The sequence below is a fragment of the Pinus tabuliformis genome, chromosome 4_2 (genome assembly GCF_031772625.1).
Source record: "Pinus tabuliformis cultivar Carrire ecotype Pingquan chromosome 4_2, CPIR1, whole genome shotgun sequence".
Taxonomy (NCBI): domain Eukaryota; kingdom Viridiplantae; phylum Streptophyta; class Pinopsida; order Pinales; family Pinaceae; genus Pinus; species Pinus tabuliformis.
Window position 1 is genome coordinate 87,864,972 of NC_142304.1, and position 25,966 is coordinate 87,890,937.

Sequence of the window (25,966 nt, forward strand, 5' to 3'; positions counted from 1 at the left end):
GGATCTTGAAGACCCTTACCTTGCAAATGTTTCTTCCTTTGATGATGGAGGCCTTCTAAGAATTTTGATTGTGATCAATCATTTTTTCTTTGTGGATGAGACCCTATAATAGGTATGCTCCTTCTATGTGAATATCTTGAGCTATATCTACACCATGCTTCTATATTCTAGAAGATATATTTAACCATGCAATCTATTCTACTTCTATATGCTCCTATACTACTCAAAACTTTTAAAGAAGACTCTAAGTAAAGAATTTTACTTAGTCATAGGAGGATCTTCCTTCTTTTGCTTCCTGTCGTCTTCTTTAACTTCTTGAGTTACATGAGATTCTTCCATTTTTCTCTTGTTTTTGTTGTCTTTTAAGTTTAGGACAATCCATTTTGTAGCATCCATATTCTTGGCATCAAAATCATTGGACTTTGGACATGTAGTGGTTCCAACCAATTTGTTTATTTCCTTGCAAAAAGACATTGAGGTATACTCAAAAGAGAACATATACTTACTTGATAGAGTTTGTGATGTAGTGAACTTGCATTCTTCTTGAAGACTTGATGGCTTGTCTTCCTTATATTTTGATGTTCTTCACATTGCTTTCTTCAAATGGACTTGCTTGATGACTTGACTCGTAGTGCCTTTCATTTTTCAAGATGGTGTAGCTTGATGTAGGTCCCTCTTTGATTTGTTCTTCTTGTAGGTGCCTTTATACAAGGTGTTTCTTCTTGCTTTGTAGTCTTCCATGATGAATGATAGATGGTAGACCTTCTTGTCCTTGATGTGATTGAGACTTCTTGGCTTGATGCTTCAACCTTGTAGATGTTCTTGAGATTCCCTTTCCTTGATGTGTCACCTTAGCTCTAGTACCGCGTTGAAGAATCTAGGGAAATGAGGTATAGCAGGATTCTTCTAGACTTGATAACAATTTGTTAAGATCTTTTACAATTTATCTTGTTATCTTAATAATCTTCTCTTCTTATTAATGCATGTGTGTTTACTTCATCAAATTGGTGCCAAAAACATAAGAACAAGAACACAAGATGTTGGCTCTCTGCCAGGGAAAAACCTCTCTCTCTTAGAGAGGAAAACCCTTTCATAAATTTCTCTTATTGAAGCTTCTTATTGGTCATTACAAAGCCCTAGACCCTTGACAAGAATATCCTCCAAGCACAAGTCAAGTCCTTCCTCCTCTCTGCACTTTGTTTCTTTGGCACTTCGTTCCCCAACATTATGTCCTTCTTTCAACTTTTGATAGTCCTTGGTGGACTAGCTCTAGAAGAGACTCCAACCTTTGATCCTTAGTGAGATCCTTTACCAATGAATAAACCTTCATTCCCTTAACCAACTGAGCCTTTTTCTTGATGTGAGGTTGCAGACTCGATGTACATCAGGTTTACTACACCTTGGGTGATTTCCATCGCGACGAGACATGGAAACCTCAAATTTCCTACACTTGGGAGGCTTTCGACAAGGCAGGACATGGAATCCCCGGGTTCCCCACAATTTGGCGACTTTTGTCAAGGAGGGACTAGGAGACCCCATGTCATGCTCCTATCCTAGTGGTAGTATTTCAACCACACATAAGCGAGTGTGGCACCACCATACTTTTTCCTTTTCCAAATACTTGAGTACACGGTCTGTGCCTACTTCAACACTCAATCAATTTTCCAATGTGTTCTTAACAATGCAATGAAAATAACTCACCATAAATTTATCTTCTTTAATTATTCTTTCAACCCATCGTGTGATGTGGTCGTGCTACACTGCATGTGGCCTGCATGACACAACTCCATTCCTGAACTGTGAACCTGTCCACTCACGGTGCCCAAACTCTACCCGTCGGTGTAGTCCATAGTGAGGGCGCATGGCCCACATGCAGTGTGGCCTGCCTGCCTGGTCGGTAACCCACCCCGCTCTGCCTGTCTGCACTACAAAGTATAACCCACCCACTGTAATCTGTCCATCAGTGCGACTCTCTTACCCGCATCCTTCTCTTCCTTCTATTTTCACCCAACTCCTTCCTTCGCACTTGTTCTATGATGTGGAAGCCAACATTCAATGTCCCTTAATCAAATGCCATCCTCCTTACTTATACACACCCTTTTGCCGAAGGGTCATGTCTCTTAGGGATTAAAAGGGTCATCTCCATCAACATGCATGCCCGGCCAACCTTCCACATAACCTCGACACACCACATTCCAACGAACCGCTGCGTCCCTTCATGTGCATCGTCGCACCCATGGGTCGGCTCCAACACTTAGTCGATTACACCTGTCATATCAAATTGTACACCTGCCCACATCCTAATGTGTCCACACATGGTCACCTCTTTCATCCAGGCACCTAACAAGGGTTTCCCACGTACCTTCCACTGGTGACTCGCTGTTACAGGGAAAAGTGTCTACACAGAACTACTTATCCCACTAAGGTGTGATAGCTACCTTAGAAACAAACAAATTAAAGCTACTTTCATTTTTCCTTTATGAAGTATAGATGAGAGAAAAACAAAGAAGACCAACCTCTGTCTTGCGCTAATCTCCTAGTTCGATTCTTCTCTCTCTTGAAAGTCTTTCGCTACTTGTTCCCTTGCACGCCCAGCTTCACAAAGTACCTGTAAGATCATAGTAGCATAGAACTATACAAGAACATGGATCTATAATAATAAACAATCTAGGATCAGATGTAAATTGACCATACAAATGCAACAAACATGAATGACACAAGAGTATGGAGGAAAACTTGAATAACTTTTATTGATAAACAAGAAAGAGCCAAGGGGAGTTACAACCAGTTGTTCTGACCCAACATCATCCTCTCTGCAAGGAAGCCCCTCTTCACCTCATACAAAGCTTAGATTACCCAACAATCTGATGTTGTCTCAAGAAACCAACAACAATTCCTTACAATATGCAAAATTCCAGCCTCCGGATCTTTGGGATGAGGGATCCATATATAGATATCCGTAAGGGAGATGAGTCAGCTTGTGATTTGACTAGTGTCTTCCCTCTGATAGTTCTTGCTTCCACTTGGAGATTGATGATCTCTTACTCATCCTTGGTCTAATGCAGAGAGGCAAGTGTCACAGGAGAAGTTTCTGGAAGTTTCCATGCCTCTCCACCTCGTGGAATGACACTGCCATTTGTCACTTCTCACCCATCGCACCCCATAGAAGGTATTTTTTAAATGTAACGCACCCACACAGTGTGTTTAGGTGAGATGCAATGCACTTTGCCTATGGAGCAGCTGAAATGATCATGTTTTGACCAGTTCTGAGCAGTTTTTCATGGAGAACTTCTGGGAGAAGCTGTAATCAGTTGACCTTGTTCCTTTAGGGGTTAGAACAACACTTTTAAGGAATTAGGAGCCCTTGGTTTATGGACATTTAATGCTTGGGGTTGTAGTGCCCAAAAATGTCTATAACAGTTGCCCCCTAAAGCATGAGGTCGTTAATCTTTTGATGTCGGGTGAAATGCTTTATTATGAGATCGAAGTTCTTTCAAGCTGGGAGGAGACCTGTAATAAGATACAATACAATTCATTATCTTTATAATATTTTCATGATCTATCTGAGGCGGGCATTCCCATGCTCAGCTTTATAAATTCATTTTCATGTACATAGGACAGACAATCGTCTGAGTGTAGACTGATGATTCCGGTAGAGCCATCATCCCTTTGATTGGATGATTATCTGTGCAACAATGATGTACATTTCATGTCTTTATTTCCCTCAATATATATCGCAGTCCGGATGGATGAAACTAGATCCGGGGTCTTCAATCTCGTCCGATCTTCACTCGAAGTACAAGTCTATCCATGTGAGAGATGTTCTGGAGTCGAACATGGAAAGACATCGCCTGATTACCAGCCAATGATGTAAGTTGTTAACAGGCGCGAGAGGAATCACTGATAATGATAATGACATTCAAGGTACTGTAGTACAATTCACGTGGTGTGAATAAAGGACTTGACATCAAACACCACACAAAATCTTTCGGTTGAAGGCCATTGATGTAAACATGTCGCCGAAAGTGAGAAACTTTCCATTGAGGCATGCAAGCTTCAAAGTAATGAATGGGGTGTTCCTAGATCAACTTCTTGGATAATGAGCTGATGTCGACAAGAAGCGATCCGTCACAGGAGGGCCTTAATGAATCCCACACCAATGACATGGAACGGAGCAAATGATTTTAATGGAGGTGGAATGATCTGATGACATACGGTTCAGGGTGACAGTCATGAAAGAATGGAGTATGAATGTATTGTAGCAGGTGAGACACAGGTGAATTCTCTGAATGACTTCTCTTGAACATATCGGCGACACTGACATGATGGATTGGTATCATTACCTTAAATGTGGATGGTGTGATGGGACCATGGCGATGTGACCGGTGAATGAAACAACCCAACCTGACTTGGATGTGGAGTGAAAGTGTCATGTTCAAGAATGACTTGCTACCAAAAAGTTTCTTCAAGTTTTCTTCCCAATTTTCCCCAGTCATTGCTGACCAGTACCTCTTTATTTTTGTCAAGCTTGAGGAGGATAACATATGCTTGTTCTATAATTTTCCCTTCGGGCAAACCCATCGCTATGTTTTAACGAGCCTAGCGATAGTGAAACTCATTCTTGTCTGCTATGGACAAGTTTGTCGCTATTAAGTTTTAACGAGTTTAACGACAAAGATAACTCGATCCTTTTCAATTTTAGAGAGTCTAAAAAGGAACGTAAAGGAAACTCCAAAATTCATTTTTCGTCATCTAATCCCTTAAGTCTGAAAAAGTATAAAACAATACAGAAGGGATGAATTTTCGATACTTTTAACGAGATGAACAAAACAAGCGCTCGATCTTTTTGTGTAATAATCCCCCAGGTCCAAAAAGATTAAAATCTAAAGGAGGGATAACACTTCTGGTCCCTTTAACGAGCTGGAGAGGCCAATGGCCCGACAATCTTTTCATATTCTACGAGTCAGTTGAAAAGAGCTTAAAGGAGACTCGTCTTTTGAGGAACGAGTGATAAAATTGTGTAGCAACTGATTCCAGGTAAGGTTTGGAATGTTCCAATCATGGCAGTGTTACAAGGATGGCTAGTGAGATCACTCTTCACAGCTGTTCCTCAAAAGGGGTAAATAATCAAATGGAGGTGAATGATCAGCCAATATAGAGTGGAGGTGATGATGAGAACACGACCAAGGCTTTTAAAGGCTGAAGTACTACATTCACGATGGTTATTTACCGGGAAATAGTTCATTTTTTAATGAGCTTAAACGCAGGGGGAAACATTTTCTCATGGCTTATGTTTATTTTTTAACGAGCTTGAACTATGCGCTCAAATTGCTCGATACAATGGTCACTTCTCGACTTTATCATAAATAGCTTCGTTCTTTCAAAGATTGTACTTTATTTTCAATTGCTTCATCAAACTAGTCAGAAATGAACAATATATGTTTGAAAAATGAGTTAGAACACTAATATTTTACTTCGAACTATGTAAAAAGTAATGTAAAAGTGCTTTTACCTCTCATTTTACCATTTCATTTGAACTTTGGTTCGTTGGAGCTTTGGAGGTGCTTTCCCCCCTTGATTTTCATCAGATGGTTTCGGGAGATTCTGTGGACGATTCTCGGCGCCGTCTAGATCAGGTAGGAGCTAAACTTGAGCTCTTTCATTTCATGCTTTCCATTTTGTATTCTGAGCTTGATTCATGGTTTTTCTGAGTCCCTGGGGTTTGAAAAACTCGCCCTGTCTTCAGCGCACCCTTTGTGTATCAAAAGGTGCGTTGGATGTTGGCCTGTATACTGGCCATCTGACATGCAACGCACCCAGAGCACTATTGTAGGTGTGATGGGCACAAAGAAGGAATTTTATGCACAGTTTTTGATGGAAATTTTGCTTGTTTCTTACCAAAATCAGGATCTAACTCTTCTCTTGTTTGTTTTCAGAGATCTTTGGAGCAAGATGACCATTACATGGCGAGAACGTGAGCATGAAGAAGAGGACATGCTTGCTTTACATGACCCGGTTACAGTAAACGCATTGCGGAACTGTGGCTTGCTGAAGTTTTTCCGCATTTCAAGCATGAGACAACAGATCAACTTGCTACAATATTTGCTCGATGCTTGGGACCCTACCAATCAGGTGTTCCATATTAGGGGAAAATCCATCCCCTTGACTGTAGTGGACATCTATTTCTTGACTGGCTTGTCGAGGCGGGGTGCCCCCATCTCTTTATCAGGTTCGACCCGAGGAGGTGAATCTGTGAGAGATTATGTTCGCCGGTATTGCAGAGAGGGATCTCAGCCGAGTAAAGATGGTAAGATCTTTATCCATGATGTCACTGACAGGTCCCTCAGGACTATTCTATTTACTTTTGGTAGGATGGCCGGTGGTGCGGCTCTTCATGTAGCCAACCGATCTTATATGTAGTATGCCTTGGAATGTCTCCAACCGAAGGTGTTCAACTGGTGCGATGCAGTACTTCTTGTGATGAAAGAACAATTGACCAAGGTGAAGAGTGGGAGGTTGAAGAACTTTGGGTATGGTTCTATTTTGACCACCTTTGCCTTGGAAAAGATACCATTGATGCAGCCGCAGTATATTGCACTTGATTTACCTTCACCGACTGAACCACGTATGCAGAGATGGGTCGACCACATGTCTAGGCATGCTGGTCAGTCTCAGATTTCCTTTTCTGATACCTTCTTCGGGTGGTTTGATCGTCAGGAGATGGTTTATTCCGAGTATCCATATGCCGGTATGGATTTCCGAGGTGATCCAGATTTAGTACTGCCGGCTGGCGAACAGTGGGGTGCCATTGGTAAATTCTTTTGACCATATCCCTGTTTATCGTTTCTCTCCTATAATGTCCTTGTGCTTTATTCTGTCAAGACTTAACCAAACTCATGTGTTCATGCAGATGTTGGTCCCGTTCGGCTAGTAGTACGCCTGAGAGTGCCAGCTTCCGCCCCAGCAGGAGAGGTCGTTGGAAGGGCTATCCTTCGTGACCTCGATGTGGCCGAGACTCTCATATCATTATAGGAACAGGTTGAGGTTCTTACTCTCGGTATTCCAGATGTGAGGACTGACGAGCTACCCTTGAGGTTGCAACGGTATACTACTGGTGTGCCAAGACGATGGACTCAGCTCTTACACATGATCGCAAAGGCTGTGACTTGCTATCATGAGCATCATTAGACTAGGGTGCCCCCTAGCGTTTTGAGTTTTTGGTCATTTGACCAATTTTTTTCTTGGTTACAGAACATTATGTGTAAACCATAAACAATTATATATATGTTTTTGATTTTCGGAGTTTTATTTTGGTTAAGTTACATGATCCAAATGAAAATATTGATGGTATGCTTCTTTTTATAAATGTTGCAAATGTCTATCTAACACATAATTTTCCAATTAGTCAGTTAATGTGTTTAAGGTTCTGGGAATATGCTGATATTGAATAAAATCAAATTGTCTTTCCAAAATCTTAACCCTTAGGAACATGCGATAAATAGCTGGATTTCAGGCAGAGTAGATACCAGTGAGTTGTAGTATGACGAGTTGTGAGTCTAGCATGACAATCAGTCGGCGTACACCATGTGTGATGGCATCAGAGAGAAGTTTTATCAACGTGCTATATTCAGCGATGTTATTTGTTGATTGACCAATACATACCCCTCTGAAACTTACTAACTCGCTGCTTGGATCAAAAATGGCCTAGGCCGCGGAAGATAGGTTCCGCGAACTACGAATCACTCCATTGGCATATCCAACACATGACTCCAATAGGTTTTACATCTGCAATAAATGTAAAAAGTGGATTACTTGATCAAAACAAACACTTTAGCGAAAAAAAACATAACAAAAGCATACAAGTTACTATGTTGAATCACGCATAGTAACGCTTGAGGTACAACCTGTTACGAGGTTGTGCCAGTGGAATTCCATCATAATCCATTAACTCGTAGGCTCCTTTTGCCAACACTCGCTTAACAATATAGGGGCCCATCCATAAAGATTTGAATTTACCTGCTCCCAATTTATCGGATTCTTGGTCATAGAGCAAGACCAAGTCACCTTCCGAGAAGACATGGGGTTTGACATTCTTGTCGAACTGTGATTTGACTCATTTATTATGGGCTTCGTTAGCCAAAGCAGCATTACGATGGGTTTAATCCAATTGGATTAGTTCCAAGAAATGAGCATCCTCTTCTAAAGTTCCGGGGATAAGGTCAATTGCGAGTTTGAGGGACGAGATTTCACACTGGATTGGTAAGACTGCTTCCAGGCCATATACCAGTTGGAAAGGTGTAAACCCGGTCGCATTCCTTACTGAAGTTCGGTAAGCCCACAAGGCTGAGTATAGGATTAAGTGCCAACTTCTTTTGTGAACTCCAATCATCCTTTGCAGCATGTGCTTCAGGACCTTGTTGATTGCTTCAACTTGTCCGTTGGCTTGCGGGTAATATGGAGTAGAGCTGTCGTGAGACAACCCTAGTTTGGCAGCAAATTCAACCATCATGTGATTGCGAAAATGTGATCCATGATCTGTGACTATAGCTTGTGGGATGCCGAATCTGGCGACTACATGATTGAAAAAGAAGAGGGCAGTTGTTTCACCAGTATTATCTAATGTAGGCATCGCCTCGGCCCATTCGGTAAAATAGTCGACTGCGACTATGATATACCTATGCCCTGCGGTTGAGGTGGGGTTACATGTCATGAAATCGATGCCCCATTTGGCAAATGGCCCGATAAAAACTACTGTCTGCAGAGGTGCGGGTGGTCTCCTTTTTTTGCTATCGAAAATTTGACAAGCATGGCAACTTCTGACTGCGGTTATGCAATCTTTGAACATTGTTGGCCAGAAGTATCCTGCTCGTAGAATTTTTTGCGCTATAGCATAACCAGATTGATGCCCCTCACACGCACCTGAATGTCAATCATTCAAGACTGTCTCGGCCTCCTCATGGGTGAGGCACCTTCTCAGAACCGTATCGATACCACGATGGTATAGTGTATCACCGACGATCATGTAGTCTTTTGCTTGGTATCGAATACGTTTTTGTTCGGAGCGAGAGGTATTTGGCCTATATTTTTGGGTTTGGAGATAAATGATTATATCCCCATACCATAGATTGCTTGAAGATATCAGAAACAAATTTTCGTCCACGATCGTCTCTTCGGATGTTTCATCGTTGGACGACGATGGGAGATCGCATAATAATTCCGAGAAAACCAGAGCTTTCTTTGACTTGGATTTTACAAATTCCACATAAAAATCTTGTAGAATTGCTATCCATTTTGAATATTTTCCCCCCAGCAACTGTCGCGACAATATTTAAGTCATGGGGTTGCAATCTGACAGAATGGTAGTTTTTCGAAAGAGGACATAGTGTCGAAATCTATGTATCGCTTGAACAGCTGCGAGCACTAGCTTTTCAACATAAGAATATCTGCTTTCTGTATCATTTAAGTTCTTACTTAAATAATATATAGGATGTTCAATTCCGTTGTCTTCTTGAACTAAAACCATTGCGATGGTTGTATCCGCTGCAGCTAGATACAGGTTAAAGTCTTTTTGATAATCAAGAGCGTACATTAATGATGCTTTCATTAGGGATTCTTTTAAAGCATCAAAGGAAGCTTGCGCAACCTGATCCCAGACAAAGGGTACTTCCTTTTTCAAAAGACGCGTATAACCTTTAGCAAGTTCGGCATAATTTGGAATGAATCTCGTCAGAAAGTTTGCTTTCCCTTGGAGTTTCTGAATCTGAAGAAAATTTGAAGGTGGAGGCAAATTTATGATTTCCTGAACCTTACATGGGTCGAGACGAATCCTGTCTTTCGAGACTACAAAGCCTAGTAAATGACCAAAGCTGACACAAAAAACACATTTGCGTGGATTGAGTCGTATTTTTTAGTGTTGGCAACGTAGAAATATCGCTCTTAAATGCTACGGATGATCACTTCGCTTTCGCGAATGAGCCAGAAGGTCGTCGAGGTATGGTTGAACGATGTTTTTGATGTCATGGAAGGCATAATTCATTGCCCTTTGAAAAGTATCCCCTGCGTTCTTTAAACCAAAGGGTAATTTTCGATATGCAAACGTGCCCCACGGACAGATAAATGCAGTCTTCAACTGGTCCTTTGCGCGGATATTTATTTGATTATACCCGGAGAACCCATCCATGAATGAAAATATTTCACGTCCAGCGCATTCATAAATTATCTGGTCGATGAAGGGTGTAGGGTAGTTGTCTTTTGGACAAGCTTGATTTACATCCCTATAATTGACACACACACTAATTGTTCCTTGTTTTTTCATAACAGGGACAATATTCGATACCCAATCGGTTAGAGGAACTGGGTAAATGAAACCAGCATGGAGAAGTTTTTCAACTTCTGCCTTAATGGCAGCGACTTTCTTGGGGTACACCTGCCGTAGCCGTTGTCGTACTGGTTTGACATCTAGATACATCTTGATTTCATGTTCAATGATACTTGAGTCAATGCCTGGCATTTCACTATATGACCAAGCAAAGACATCTCTAAATTCACGAAAAAGAGCATTATATATTTCCAGTTCTGAAGGAGAACAACATTTTCCAACATAAATATTCTCTACAACATCTGTTTTGGTCGAGATATTTATGGCAATAGTCTCTTCAATGTTGGACAAGTTTCGCTCGGAATCCACCGTGTTTACAGTATTTGATAGGAAATCAAAAACTGAAGGATGATAAAGGTCATGAGGAGTATTTTCTTCACAATCCGAAAGAAGGGAACGATGGCGGTAATCTTCCCATGGTGCCCCTTCAACTACCATTGATTGAACAATTCCTTCGTCGGTGACATGCACTCACGACCAAGGATCTGAAGGGGTACCATATTCTCCAGACCTATCTATCCAAATGCTTGATGAGAGTTGATTTGGGTTTGCCTCCCATGCTAGGAACATTGATTGCTACAATATTTCTGTTGGGCTTGGAGGCAAAACCCGCATATGATCCATGTCGATATCGTTTTCTGAGATCTTTTTTAGAAGATATCATATTGCATGTTCCTACCGACACTACTTCTGCCAAATTGATTGGAGGTGGAAGGGCGAAAGTTCCCATTAACATAGGATCTTTTAGTAGGCCTACTCCGATATTTTGAAGCGAATGGGGGCTTCCATGGATCATCAGAATGCTTCTCGTAACTTGAGAACCATTGGGGAGGATGTTTTGTTGATCGACGATTGTAATCCCTCCTTGAAAGGGAAATGCAATCTTCCTAAAATAGGTCGACACAACAGCAGCCATGGCATATATCCATGGTCTTCCCAGTAGGATGTTGTAATCAAGATTGCTGTCGATTACCTCAACATCTATTTCTATTGTTTTCCCTCCTAGTTCAACCTTCAAGTTACTTAGAATAACATATGGGGTATATGTTCGTCTGTCAAATGCTTTTAATGTCGTCGAAAATCGTGAAAAGGTTGGAGATCCTAAAGTTTTTCAGCAACTCATCGACATAATACATGTAGATGCCCCCTCATCAATAATTGTTCGATGAACAGTTTTGTTGAGGGCTTTCACTTGAACGAGGAAAGCTAGTTGAGCTGGTAACTAAGGATCGTATCCTTTATGATCGAAGGATACAAGATTGGAATCCTTTGGGTCTATCCCACCAATGGCTCATAATAAGGCCTGCTTTTGGGATGGGCAATTTTTTAGTACCTCAAGAGTCGACATAGCGAATGGCGATTGGGCCAAATCTTCCACTATATTATAATGATGTTCCGCTCTAGCGCGGGGATTAAACTTCGACTTGTGTACTACTCCCTTTGGCGGTTTTATTGTCAACTCGGGAATGATGGGTGGCGCAACTTCTGTCGAAGTTGTTGTCGAACTACTAGGTTGATCTTTATCCTTGTTGTTTGACAGCTATGGATTCCCATAACCTTTGTTTCTTGTCGATATCAAAGCATCATTTTGCTGTTTGGAAACCGAAAAAATTAGCACTTGAGACGGGGAAGCATTTCCACTATCAACTAGATTTGTCCTTGGATTTGGAAACGGATCAGTTAATACTGCCGAGGTTTTTGAATTCTTGAAGAATTTTTTAAGCTCAGCTTTGTGTGGACAATTTGCGGTCCATTGATCCTTATCACATGTAAAGCATGGATTTTTTGGTTTCCTATTTCCAGGAGGGTTTGCAGAAGATTTTTCAGGTGATGCTTCTCCCTGTTTCTTCTTCTTCCCCTTGCCTTTCTTCTTGCCCCCTGGTTTCTTGGTTTCTTTGCCTTTATCTGTTGATACGACATTTACTTCTGAGGCAAGAAGTTCCTCATTTGCATTTTGACTGGAAATCTTATGGGCCTTTCTAGATGTAGCCTTTGTTGATTTCGTGTCTGTTGCGCCAATCATGCTATCACCGGCATGAGAGTCATTGTTTGATTTAGGAAGGGGAGGAACTAAGAATTCCGGTCTAGGAGCGTCATGTATTTTATCGTAGAGCATGCCGGACTAAGTGTAAATCAATTCCAAGTATTACGCATGAGCGATAACCTGCTCTTCAGTGACGAATCCCCCTTTTTCCACATCTTCCATGATGGAAGACAGTAATGACTTGATAAACCATTTAGCTAAGAGCTGATCAGGAACATACGTTTTCACCATTGTACGACGACGTCACCACTCACGTATATGATCAGATATGTGAGTGGTCATCGTTTGTTTGAAGTTGGTAAGAAGTTCCGTTCCCGTTTCGTACCTTATCGGTAACTGAAAATGGGTTAAAAAGGTTGTGGCTAGGGTACTGAAGTTGTCGAATGAATCTATAGGCAATTCGATATACCATTTTGCTGCCGGACAAGTTAACATCCTCTGAAAAGGGTGAAGCCTAATCGAATCATCATTTAGGGTGTTTGATGAACACCACAGATGAAAGGTCATCACATGATTCGACGGATCTTCACCTGGATTTCCATTAAATTTAGGAATATCTGATGGAAGTTTATGTGGAATCGATGGCCACCAAGGGGCGTAAGCGATTGGATTGTTTGTTAACCGATTTAAATCAGGTAACTCTAAAGTTGCCACAAAGGGTAACTGTTGATTCAGGTTAGGTGAAGCATACCCAGGATAAGATGGGATTGCTTGAGCAGTTGGTCTTTGCATACTAGCATAATGCATTTGATGCTGGTAACTTTGGTAAGGTTGGTGGGCATGACCATTGTAAAATGGTTAATTTTGACCATTTTGAATATACGGTTTCCCACTATTCGCAAAGATTTGTTGCTCAGAACCTTGGTATAATTTTTGGAACTGCGGTTGTTGGTATTGCACTAGCCATGGTTGTGAAGCCATGTGTTTTTGCCTGATACTAACTATTTGACCAAGATGAGGGGTGATTGTACCCATTTGAACATGTGTCGTTCCACCAGTCGGTGATTGTGGTTGAGTTGCAGGGTCAAGGGGTTGTTGCATTACAACCTGAGAAACCTGAGGTTGGCATACAATAGGCAGCGCTTGAACTTGCGACACTGTCACAATAGCTGGCGTAGTTGGTATACTTGACATAGGTAAGAATTGTTGCATCGAATATACAACTCTTGGTTGTTGAGGTAGCATCGATACCCAACTGCTTGAAGTAATTCCAGCATAACCTGAATTTTGTTGTGAACTCTCGTATGGCTATCCTCCCGGAGGGGATAATGAAAGGGCATACTGCCCCCCATACGGTGGTAATCTGGTACTTAAGGGAATGGTTTTCCCTTGAGGGTCAGACTGCCCAAATTGACCTCCAAATGGATCAATTTGTTGAGACTCAACATAAGAGTTTCCGGATATTATTCCGGATGAGCAAACAGGAACAGACCATACCGTCGAAATGACCCCTGAGTGGGCTCCCTCTAGCGATTGAGAGCTAGTCGGGATAGATGGTATACCGGTGAACATTGTTGGAGTGATAACAGGGAGTTCTGCCATCGCTATGTCAGACGACACAATCCTAGATGTTGACGATTGTTCAGAAATTTCTAGTCTATCCAAAAGATTACCTAGCGATTCTACAGGAGCTTCCGCTGGTGGTAGACTAACTTCTGATGAAGAAGGATACAGAGTGATCCCGACTCCAAATTGCGATGGAGTACTAGATGTAGGATCTTCCACAATCTCTTCTATAGCAATCAGGCCAGGTGGAAGGGGTAGACCGTCAGGTCCGTAGAATATTTCTGGTGCCGAAGAAGGTATGGAATCGGCAGCGACAGATGTTTGAGGAGCGAAACTCTCTGAACCGGTTGTAGATGGAACTGGTTCAGTGATACAAGTGCTTACCCTCAGACTAGGATCAGTACCATTGTCCTTCTATGGCTGCTGAACTTCTTCTGTAAAGGCAGGGATACCAGAAATTTTTGGAGTAACCGGAGTCTCTGATGTTGTTGGAACACTTGTTCTAACTTTAACAGAAGATTTGGAACTAGTTAAACGAGTTCGCTTTGTCTGTACTAGCTTCGATTCCAGAGACAAAGACGGTTGACTCGTAAGCCTCCGCGAATGACGGGGTTTCAATTGACTTTCTTCCACAATTTCGAATTACTCGATCAACTAAAAATAAAGGGGAAGTATATTTCCGAATTAGATGAATTTTAGATGCTTTGGCACAACTTGTTTTTTCAATTTTTAAGAGTTGAGAAAAAACAAAAGATGACTCTAGTCGCCTTCGATTTTTAATGAGCCTGAAGTGACAAGTGCTCAGATGGACCTTTTCCGTTAAGGAGTCTGAAAAGGAACGAAAGGGACTGCTCTGGAAATCTAGGTAGAGGGATTACCAAACCAATCACAAAACTATAGAATACTTTTTATGGTACGACAATCAATCTTCCTGAATGCTTTGTTCAGTGCATTGCGATCGATAGGGCGGAAGACACGGCTTCCTATGGATAAAGGATTAAGCCTATTGTGGTCTCCCAAAATATGCTCGATGGTACATGGGAGCACTAGACCGTACTGGCACTTATCGTCTCAAAGTGGAGGTTCACCCAACCATCAGTGAGAACAACAGTTATCAGGCTTTACGATACCCGAATACGTCTCTATCCTAGACTTTTAAATGTTGTGCATTAGGTTCCAAAGCATTGTTAGATTCATTTAATTTATTTTATAGTTGATCTTTTTTATGAAGTTTGCCTTTCGGGTTCACCACGAGATGTAGATGTGTAATTCCTAAAATGCAATCTAAGATGATAAACAGTCTTTTATCTTCTTTGTGCAATGAAAATCCTAGCTACTAAGGAAAGAGAGACAATATTCTTTCACAAAGAGCAAAGAGCACACTCTAAATGCACTTCCCTAAATCAAACCAATCAAACAGTCTAAATGAAAATGCACATGCATGTATTTGTTTTCGACTTTCTTAGTATGTCAATGATAAAAAGAAAGTTGATGCACAAATCTGAATTACTTTTCAAGTGACAGTTATCAACAAGTTTCTTTTCGAAATAAAAAATGGAGGCAACCACAACACCTTACGATTTGGAAATGAATACTCGTTTTTGACACTAGAAAATTACAAATTCAGACCAAATACAAAAGTAATGGGATAATCGACTATATACATCAATCAAGCTCTTTCCTATGCCTAAAAACAACACTTGCGATGCTTTCAAATCAAAGGACGACAGTACGATTCCATTACTTTTGCAAAGGAGAACTGAAAATGACCCAACAAACACACAAAAATATTTACAGTTCTTTTGTAAAAAGGTGGCGGAATAAAAACAGAGAAAAGGGGTCTCAAACAGAGATATACTAATCAAAGGCAGCAAAATTCATGAATAAAACTGGAAAGAATGAACTGCAAAAACCAAAACTGAACAATGGCTATTATGATCAGCACACCTGTAACACAGGGAATTTGAAATGCAACACACCTACTACACTCGGGAAGTGCGCTGAATTTCAGATTCACGGAACAGTACCTACGCTGGGCCAGAGACGAGACTTTGCTTGGGTTCCGGGTCACAGTTTGCATTTCAGTTCAGGGGTTTTGGCCGAGAAAATGGTAATCAGTAATGCAAAAATTAGGGGTAGATCTAAGGAGGATCTAAGAGCTATACACAAAGGGCAATCAGAGAGTTTGTAAATCAGTTTTTTAATTTACAAACAAATCCTGGAGATTGACAGAAGCAGCATTTAACTACTTTGCATTTGCATAGCAAATGCACTTCGAAAGCTACCTGGCTCGACTTTAGGCTCCCTCTGTAAGTTTATAAAATAGACAACAAAGAAGATAAACAAACAAACTAATTCTTCCCCAGCGAAGTCGCCATTTTGTTACAGGGAAAAGTGTCTACACAGAACTGCTTATCCCACTAAGGTGTGATAGCTACCTTAGAAACAAACAAAGTAAAGCTACTTTCATTTTTCCTTTATGAAGTATAGATGAGAGAAAAACAAAGAAGACCAACCTCTGTCTTGCGCTAATCTCCTAGTTCGATTCTTCTCTCTCTTGATAGTCTTTCGCTACTTGTTCCCTTGCATGCCCAACTTCACAAAGTACCTGTAAGATCACAGTAGCATAGCACTATACAAGAACATGTATCTGTAATCATAAACAATCTAGGATCAGATGTAAATTGACCATACAAATGCAGCAAACATGAATGACATAAGAGTATGGAGGAAAACTTGAATAACTTTTATTGATAAACAAGAAAGAGCCAAGGGGAGTTACAACCAGTTGTTCTGACCCAGCATCATCCTCTCAGCAAGGAAGCCCCTCTTCACCTCATACAAAGCTTAGATCACCCAACAATCTGATGTTGTCTCAAGAAACCAACAACAATTCCTTACAATATGCAAAATTCCAGCCTCCGGATCTCTAGGATGAGGGATCCATATATAGATATCTGTAAGGGAGATGAGTCGGCTTGTGATTTGATTAGTGTCTTCCCTCTGATAGTTTTTGCTTCCACTTGGAGATTGATGATCTCTTACTCATCCTTGGTTGAATTCAGAGAGGCAAGTGTCACAGGAGAAGTTTCTGGAAGTTTCCATGCCTCTCCACCTCGCAGAATGACACTGCCATTTGTCACTTCTCGCCCATTGCACCCCATAGAAGGGCTTTTTGAAATGCAATGCACCCACACAGTGTGTTTAGGTGAGATGCAATGCACTTTGCCTATGAAGCAGCTGAAATGATCCTATTTTGACCAATTCTAAGCAGTTTTTCATGGAGAACTTCTGGGAGAAGCTGTAATCAGTTGACCTTGTTCCTTTAGGGGTTAGAGCAACACTTTTAAGGACTTAGGAGCCCTTGGTTTATGGAAATTTCATGATTGGGGTTGTAGTTCCCAAAAATGTCTATAAAACTCGCCCATCGTGCACTTATCAAGGGATATGCGCCCTGGCCAACACGATGCACTCGCTATGAGTGTGCCCATCACTGTCGTGCATAAGCAAATGTCATGCCAAGTATTCGTAGATAACCGAACATTGGCACCCATACTATAGGTTCAATATTTCGACTCTCTCGGGCACTCCCGAATCGAATACATGACACCCAAGGCCCCCCCCCCTATGTGGTAGAGGTTTTTGGCACGATGGGACATGGAAACCCTAGATTTTGTGCACTTGGGCAGCTGTCGTCATGAAGGGATAGGGAAACCCCGCTTTCCCTACACTTCGATGGCTCCCCTCGCAGCGAAGCATGGAAACCCCAAGTTCCAGAGACAATCCATTCAAGAAGTTTCCACCCTACTGCGAAACAGAAACCCTGAGTTCGAAATACTTGGGTGGTTCTTCATCGTTCCGCAACATGGAAACCATGAGTTCCATAAACTTGGGGGATTTTAGTCATGTTGCAACATGGAAACCCAAGTTCCCCGCACTGGGGCTGCGGTTTTCGCCCGGGTGGGAGATGGAGACCCCAGAGGTTCCTGGAATTAGGTGGTTTCCCTCATGCCATGAAACAGAAGCCCCCGGGTTCCATGGACTTGGGCGGTTCTCTGTCATTTTGCAGCATGGAAGCCTGAGTTCCGTACACTGAGGTCATGGTTTCTGTTATGGCGGGACATGGAAGACCCCGAGTTTCCCATAATTGGGTGGTTTCTGTCATGCCACAGAATGGAAAGCCCAGTGCTCGGTAGACTTGGGTGGTTGTTCCCTGTCCCGTGATGACATGGAAACCTGAAACTCCCCAAACATGGGTGGTTGTTCCCTGTCATGTGATGACATGGAAACCCGAAGCTTCGCAGACTTGGGCGATAATTTTAGCCGTGGCACGAGTGACATGGGAACCCCACGTTCCCCAAACTTGCATAACATTTTTTTTCGTGACGCGAAATGGAACCCCATGTGTCCACTGACTTGGGTAGCAATTTGCATTGCACCACGAAATGGACACCCTGTGTTCCCCAGACTTTGGTAGCTTTTCGTCACCCCACGACATGGAAATATGATGTTCCACAGACTCTCGGGTGATGTGGGGTGTGCCACGACATGGAAACCCTAGGTTTCCCAAATTGGGTAGTTTCCATCGGTGGTTCTGACTGCGCCACGAAATGGAAACCGCGAGTTCCTCAGACTTGCGTAGTAGTTTCAAAACACCCCATGTTCCCCAGACTTGCGAGCTGGTTTGCATCATCATGGAAACCCCAAGTTCCCCGCATTGGGGCATTGTTGAAAACCCCACATTTCCATCGTGTCGTAAAATGTGGAAACCCACGGTTCCATCAAGGGTGGGACATGGAAACCCCAAGTTTCCCTAGACTTGGGCGCCGGTGGTTTCGGCCGTGGCACGACATGGAAACCGCAAGTTTCACAGGCTTGGGAACCAGGGAGCAACATGGAAACCCTAAGTTTCCCTAGGTTTGGGTGCCACCAGTTTTGGTCATGGCACGACATGGAAACCCCAAGTTTCCCAGGCTTGGGCACCAGGGCATGACATGGAAACCCCAAGTTTCCCCAGGCTTTTGGCGCCGCCGATTTCAGTCATGGCGCAACATGAAAACCCTAAGTTTCCCCAGGTTTGCGTTCCAAGGTGCGACTTGGAAACCCCAAATTTTGTGTACGACATGGAAGCCCAAAATTTTAGGCGCTGGGCAGAAGCCCCAAATTTTAGTCGCCGGGTGGAAACCCCGAATTTTTGGCACGACATGGAAACCCAAAATTTTGGGCGCAACATGGAAATCCAAATTTTGGGTATGACATGGAAACCCAAAATTTTTTACGCCAGGAAGAAGCCCCAAATTTTAGGCACTGGGTGGAAACCCCAAATTTTGGGTGCCAGGGTGTGGCATGGAAACCCAAATTTCTCCCATGCTTCGACTCCTCTTTCATTCCAACATGGAAACCCAAAATTTTGGGCGTGGGGTGTGACATGGAAACCCCAAAATTTTTGGCACCAGAGCACGACATGGAAACCCCAATTTTCCCAGGATTCGGTGCCTTTTCTGTTGTGGCGTGGAAAGACCAAATTTCCTGCCCCCAAGCAATAAAAAATTGTTGTCTAGAGGAATAGGAAAAGGTGCGAGAGTAGGAGGGTTGTCCGGATTTGTTTGTGACAAGAGCAAAGATCTGAATCGAGGGGACTAAGAGCTGAATCTCAATGGATCGTGGCAGCAAGGCCACTCTACCACGTACAATACCCCATTGCGTATTTAAGTTGTCTGAAAAGGATTCTTCTCAATGACCATTTGGAATTGAAATTCAAAGCTTCCCCAACCAAGATGCTTCACGGTCGCGGTTTGCAAATGACACTGGCCCTTAGCGGTGACAAAGTGATGCCCCTACTCCAGGTTGAGATACATTTGAAGAGTGACATGCATAACTTCTAGCGTGGATTTTAACTTACAGGCATTTAGTGATAGTCCAACATACTGTAGCTTCACGGCACTGGATTTTCAACCAAGCGTGATGACCAATTATGTGAATCAACGGTTCCTCTCGTACTAAGTTGAATTACTATTGCGATGTGGTTCATCAGTAGGGTAAAACTAACCTATCTCACTACGGTCTAAACCTAGCTCAAGTTCCCTATTAGTGGGTGAAAAATCCAACACTTGGTGAATTTTTCTTCACAATGCTAGGAAGAGCCAACATCGAAGGATAAAAAACAATGTCGCTATGAATGCTTGTTTTCCACAAGCCAGTTATCCTTGTGGTAACTTTTCTGACACCTCTAGCTTCAAATTCTGAAAATCTAAAGGATCGATAGGCCACACTTTCACGGTTTGTATTCATACTGAAAATCAAAATCAAATTAGCTTTACCCTTTTGGTCCACATGAGATTATGTTCTCATTGAGCTCATCTTAGGACATCTGCATTATCTTTTAACAGATTTGCCACCCCAACCAAACTCCCCACCTAACAATGTCTTCCGCCAGGATCGACCCACCGAAACGTGCCTTAAGGCCAAAAACAGGGGCAATGGCCTACCACCACCCCACGGAATAAGTAAAATAATGTTAAAAGTAGTGGTATTTCACTTGCGCCAAAAACGTCTCCCACTTATTCTACACCTCTCAAGTCATTTCACAAATTCGGACTAGAGTCAAGCTCAATAGGGTCTTATTTCCCCGCTGATTCTGCCAAGCCCGTTCCCTTGGTTGTGGTTTCACTAGATAGTAGATAGGGATAGTGGGAATCTCATTAATCCATTCATGCATGTCACTAATTAGATGACGACGCATTTGGCTACCTTAAGAAAGTCATAGTTACTCCCACCATTTATCCATGCTTGGTTAAATTTCTTCACTTTGACATTCAAAGTGCTGGGCAGAAATCACATTGTGTCGGCATCCACAGGGACCATCACAATGCTTTGTTTTAATTAAAAATTGGATTCCCCTTATTCGTACCAATTTTGAGTCAACTTTTCGCCACATAGGAAAAAGCCCCAGATAAGGGGAACACTACCCTCGTAGCCCAATCGGCACATGACTGCCCTCCCTCGCTACAAAAGCAGCTTGGGCAGACTACTGACAGCCCACAAGTTGAGGGCACAGACCCCTAGGCCCAACCCTCAGAGCTAATCCTTTTCTCGAAGTTACGGATCTGTTTTGCTGACTTCTCTTACCTACATTGTTCTATTCACCAAAGGTTGTTCACCTTAGAGACCTGATGCGGTTATGAGTACGACCGGGCATGAATAGTACTCGGTCCTCCAGATTTTCAAGGGCCATTGAGGGTGCATCGTACATTGCAAGACATGCAGTGTTCTTCGAGCTGTTGGACCCTATCTCCGGGTGAACTAATTCCAAGGTGGGCAAGCTATTAAAAAGAAAAGACAATTCTTCACGGGGCCGCCGATGATGTCTCCAGATTTCATAACATTGTCACCCGCCACCATGTCCTGGTTCAAGAATATGAACTTGATTCCCTTTCTATGCTCATGCAGAGTGCACCCTTGATACAAGACTTCCCCATTTCTTAGGATCGACTAACCCATGTCAAAGTGTTGTTCACATGGAACCTTTCCCCACTCCAGTCTTCAAAGTTCTCATTTGAATATTTTCTACTACCACCAAGATCTGCACTGCGGGCTAATCCACCCAAGCTCATGCCCGAGGTTTCTCAATGATCCCTGCATCCTCCTACTCATCAGAGCCAAGTAATTGCTCCAACAGTTGAGTATAGGTTGCATGCTTCAGCGCCATCCATTTTCAGGGCTAGTTGATTCTGCAGGTGCATTGTTACACAATCCTTAGCAGATTTCAACTTCCATGACCACCGTCCTACTATCTTAATCAACCAACACCCTTTGTGGAATCTAGGTTAACATGCAATTCGGCACCGGAACTCAACTTTCGGTTCATCCCGTATCACCAGTTCTACTTACCAAAAATGGCTTACTTGGAGCTCTTGATTCCACGGCACGACTCAATGGAGCAGTCACACCCTCTTACCTATTTAAAGTTTTAGAATAGGTCGAGCGCATTACACCCCTGATGCCTCTAATAATTTTTTACCTGATAAAACTCATGCGTGAGCTCTAGCTATCCCGAGGGAAACTTTCAGAGGAAACCAACTACTAGATGGTTCGATTAATCTTTCGCCCCTATGCCCAAGTCAGAAAAATGATTTTCACGTCAGTATCACTACGAGCCTCCACCAAAGTTTCCTTTGGCTTCACCTTACTCATGCATAGTTCACCATATTTTGTGTCCCAACAGGTGTGCTCGCACTCGAACCCTTTGCATAAGCTCAAGGTTGGTCGACGATGCACCCCCCAGAGAGGGGATCTCACCCATCAGCTTCCTTGCGCCTCGCAGTTTTTCAAACCCACTGACTTGCTCACATGTTAGACTCCTTGGTTCGTGTTTCAAGATGGGTCGAATTGAAAGCCCACCAACCAACACCACGAGCACGCAGGTACACATGGCCCACCACAAGTGTGCACGCTTCATTCCTTGACCAATGCAATGGCAGACTGACAGGCAGTAATCCACCCATGCTTGTGAGGATATAGCAACCTTTGTTGGTTTTCACCTTAAGTCGAGCAGCGGACTAGCCTGAGCCATTCCACATCTTACCAAGATGCATCGAAAACCTCCATCTGCTTCCCTCCTTGAAATTTCAAGCACTCTTTAACTCTCTTTTCAAAGTCCTTTTAATCTTTCCCTCATGGTACTTGTTTGTTATCAGTTTCTTGCCCGTATTTAGCCTTATATAGAATTTACCACCCAATTAGGGTTGCATTCCCAAACAACCCAACTCACTGACAATGCCTTGTGATGTGGCAGGGTCCCGACCCAATGGGGCTCTCACCCTCTTAGGTGCCCCCTTCCAAGGGACTTGGACCAGGTCCGCCGCTGAGGACACTTTTCCAGACAACAATTCAGGTGATGTTGCTGCTCGTTTTCATGTTGGGCTCTTCCTGGTTCGCTCGCCACTACTAGGGGAACCCTTGTAAGTTTCTTTTCCTCTGCTTAATTATATGCTTAAACTTAGTGGGTGTTATCGCCTGAGCTGAGGTTGAAAAGTTGGAGCTAAGTTCACCCTACCCGATGGGAGGAAAAGAGAGAGCAAAGCAAGTTTGAGTGATTCCACATAAAGCCTGCATCAGCTAACGCCGATTGCACATCCAAGGGGACAAGATCACCGCCCATCGATGCACGCCATGAAACATCGCTTAAGTTATTTTAGCCAAATGCAACTCATTGGGCACAGATGACCAGCTCCAATTATCCCTAACATATTGCAGGGAGCGTGCTTGAATGGGATGTGACATCCAAATATACATGCCCTCGACCAAGGCCTCAGGCGCAAATTGCGTTCAAAAACGCGATGGTTCGTAGGATTCTGCAATTCACACTAAGTATCGCATTTCGCTACATTCTTCATTGTAACAAGAGCTGAGATATCCATTTCCAAGATTCGTTTCCATGTATTACCGAAAAATATGCCACAACACTGAATAGGGCACCCCCCAAAAAAAATGTAAGGCTAAGGGCCAAAAGGAGGAAAGGAAGAAAAACGCATGAAAGAAAGAGAAACAAAGGTGTCTACCCCCCTCATAGGAGAAGGCTCAAATAGAGAACAATCTCCCTGAGCCCCATGCCCTCGCAAAAAGGGGGGAAATACATGGAACAACAATTGAGAAGGACTAGGGTGGCCACCCTAGGAGCTCACACTGCTTTTAATCCTTCCTGAACACCAGTCCACAACAATTCCCCCTTTTCTCCATAAAGCTAGGGACTGAAAGGAAGAAGGGAAGAAAACAAAGTGAAAGAAATAGAGATAAAACGTGGCTATCGGCTCACAAGGGGAGGCTCAAACCAAGCACAAGCCTCCGAAGCCCTGTGCCTTTGCAAAAAGGGGGGAATTGAAGAGGATGACTATTACACAGTAATTTGTCACTGTCTTCACTCCTATCTTCCTACTGTGTCATGTGTCCAAAGTTGTTCATGCTCATGTTAGACAAATGCTCTCTAATGTTGCCAAATGACCCAATTTTTCAAAAGTTTCTGCCTCATCGTGTCTATTGGCTAAATAAACGCGCTAATGGGCGCTCCAAAATAGTCCAGAAGCATTGCCATCACGGAAGTACACCTGATTCCCATGATGGTTGGATTTTTATGTGCCAGCTCAACTGTAGCTTGTAATATTCTATGATGACTTGACTGGCTAGGTTATTTAATAGCGATGTCAGCACGGTAGGCCAGTTATGTGCCCGCAATGATCCAGATTGGGTGAATTTGTTCCAACAATCGCCCTTCCAGATGACTCCAGACTTGGTTGTTGGCCTAGTTTATGTCGCGCTCCTTTCTCTGGCGTGGCTCTTCCATCATTTGTGCTACCTTCCTTGGAGATAAGCTCACTCTCCCACCTTTCATGGAGACTAATTCTCCTATTTAAACTCCCACCATTGCTATGTGCTACTAGTTTTTTGGATTTCTTAGTCTTTGGAGTGATTGCTGATAGTGTTATTAGTGCTTGTGAGTTTTCTAGATAGCTGGTGTGAGTGTGACAAGTGTGGGATTGTTGATAGATTTAGGAAGGTTGTGAAGTGCCCTTCATCTTGTGTAAACCTTGTGAGTGAGAGAGACTTGTGTATTGGGAGATCCATCTTCAAATGTGAATGCTTGAGGAACATGCTCGGTGGATCCCTCTAAGAAGGCTTGTGACGTCAAGACTTTGGTTGTAATCTTACTCTTATTTCATTATTAATGCAATCAATGATGTTTTCCTATGTCTTGTATGTAATATACTTGATAAATCATGACTTCTTGACTTTGTGAGTAAATAGATCATTGTTTTTCCAGTTACGTGCTTTGTTGTATTTCCTTTGCATTGTTTTAGGTTGATTACTCATTAGGAGAAGGAAGCGGAAGTTGGAGCACTGCAATGGAACTCCATCGACCACTGGTTGAGGTAGGCCTCCAACTATGACTGTTTAAGGAAAGCTATTGTTGATCTGTCCTTGTTTGTGACTAGACCCACTCTAGGGCTAGAGGGGTTTCCTCTATCCACAGAGGGAACACTTTCCTACATCACAAATTAGCGACTCCACTAGGGATCCTTGGCCTTTGTTCTTTTCTTGTTTACTCTTGTCTTGATTTTGTTTTAGTCGCTTTTGAAGCTTTGGGGATTAGTTACCAGTCTTCTAAGTTTCCTGGCCTGATCTGGGAAATGCCCTTATTTGATTAATGATTGATTGTTTTTGATTTGGGAGTTTTTGGTTCACCTGTTACTTTTTTGAACATCATCGCATCTTTTAATTTAATAGTAGTGTTGTCATCACGTCACCCCTTTTGTAGTATCCTGTTAATCGTGTAATTATGCTTAATAGTCGCGACGGTTTTGTAAATTGGACCATCGCGTAAAATTCGTGTACTTTCGCGCTGACATCGCTTTGTTACTACGGTGTGCTTCATATCAGTGCTTGTTGCTTGTGTATCACCCACGTTGATTTCTGTAGAATTGATTTTTTTCAATTCTGCCTCTTGAATCTGTCAGTCTTGCTACTCCCTTGTTTTTCTCACTTGTTTGATAACTTGTTTTTCACTGTTTAGAGATTGAGGAACTCTCTTGTGAGCTTTGTTAAATAAATCTTGTTTTTCTTGCTTTGTGACTTGGTTTCATTGTTTCAAGTCCTTTGGATCAATTCACTTGGTTGCTTGTTTACAAGGATTCATTTGCTGCTTGCTGTTGGTTTGATTATGCCTTCCCTTTTGCTTACTTTTGGTTGATTGTTTAGTGATTTTTATTGGACCAATCTCGACATTGATTCGATTTCTCTTCACTACCCAGACATAGATTACAATTGTTTGGATCAACCACTTTTCCACATTTGTTTATTTCTTTTTGGTTTCTTTTAGATTTAAGAGACAACAAAATCAAAAGAATTTCATTTCATTTAGCATGCGAAAGTGAAAGTGAATTGGCATTTCAAGTTGCATATTGAAAAGCGAATGATTAAATCTCTCATTAGAAGTATATGTGCACTTTAGCATTTGATGTCTGCTTGCATTGAGTGACTACTTT

General features: G+C 42.4%; 2 non-coding genes across 2 annotated transcripts; both read right to left on the bottom strand.

Annotated features, from left to right (window-relative positions):
- Positions 1–19,553: 19,553 nt before the first annotated feature.
- Positions 19,554–22,957, bottom strand: LOC149168371 (25S ribosomal RNA). The gene has a single exon (XR_016259995.1). It is a non-coding gene; the product is annotated as a 25S ribosomal RNA (ribosomal RNA).
- Positions 22,958–23,204: 247 nt separating this feature from the next.
- LOC149168372 (5.8S ribosomal RNA) lies at positions 23,205–23,358 on the bottom strand. Its single transcript, XR_016259998.1, has one exon. It is a non-coding gene; the product is annotated as a 5.8S ribosomal RNA (ribosomal RNA).
- Positions 23,359–25,966: the final 2,608 nt, after the last annotated feature.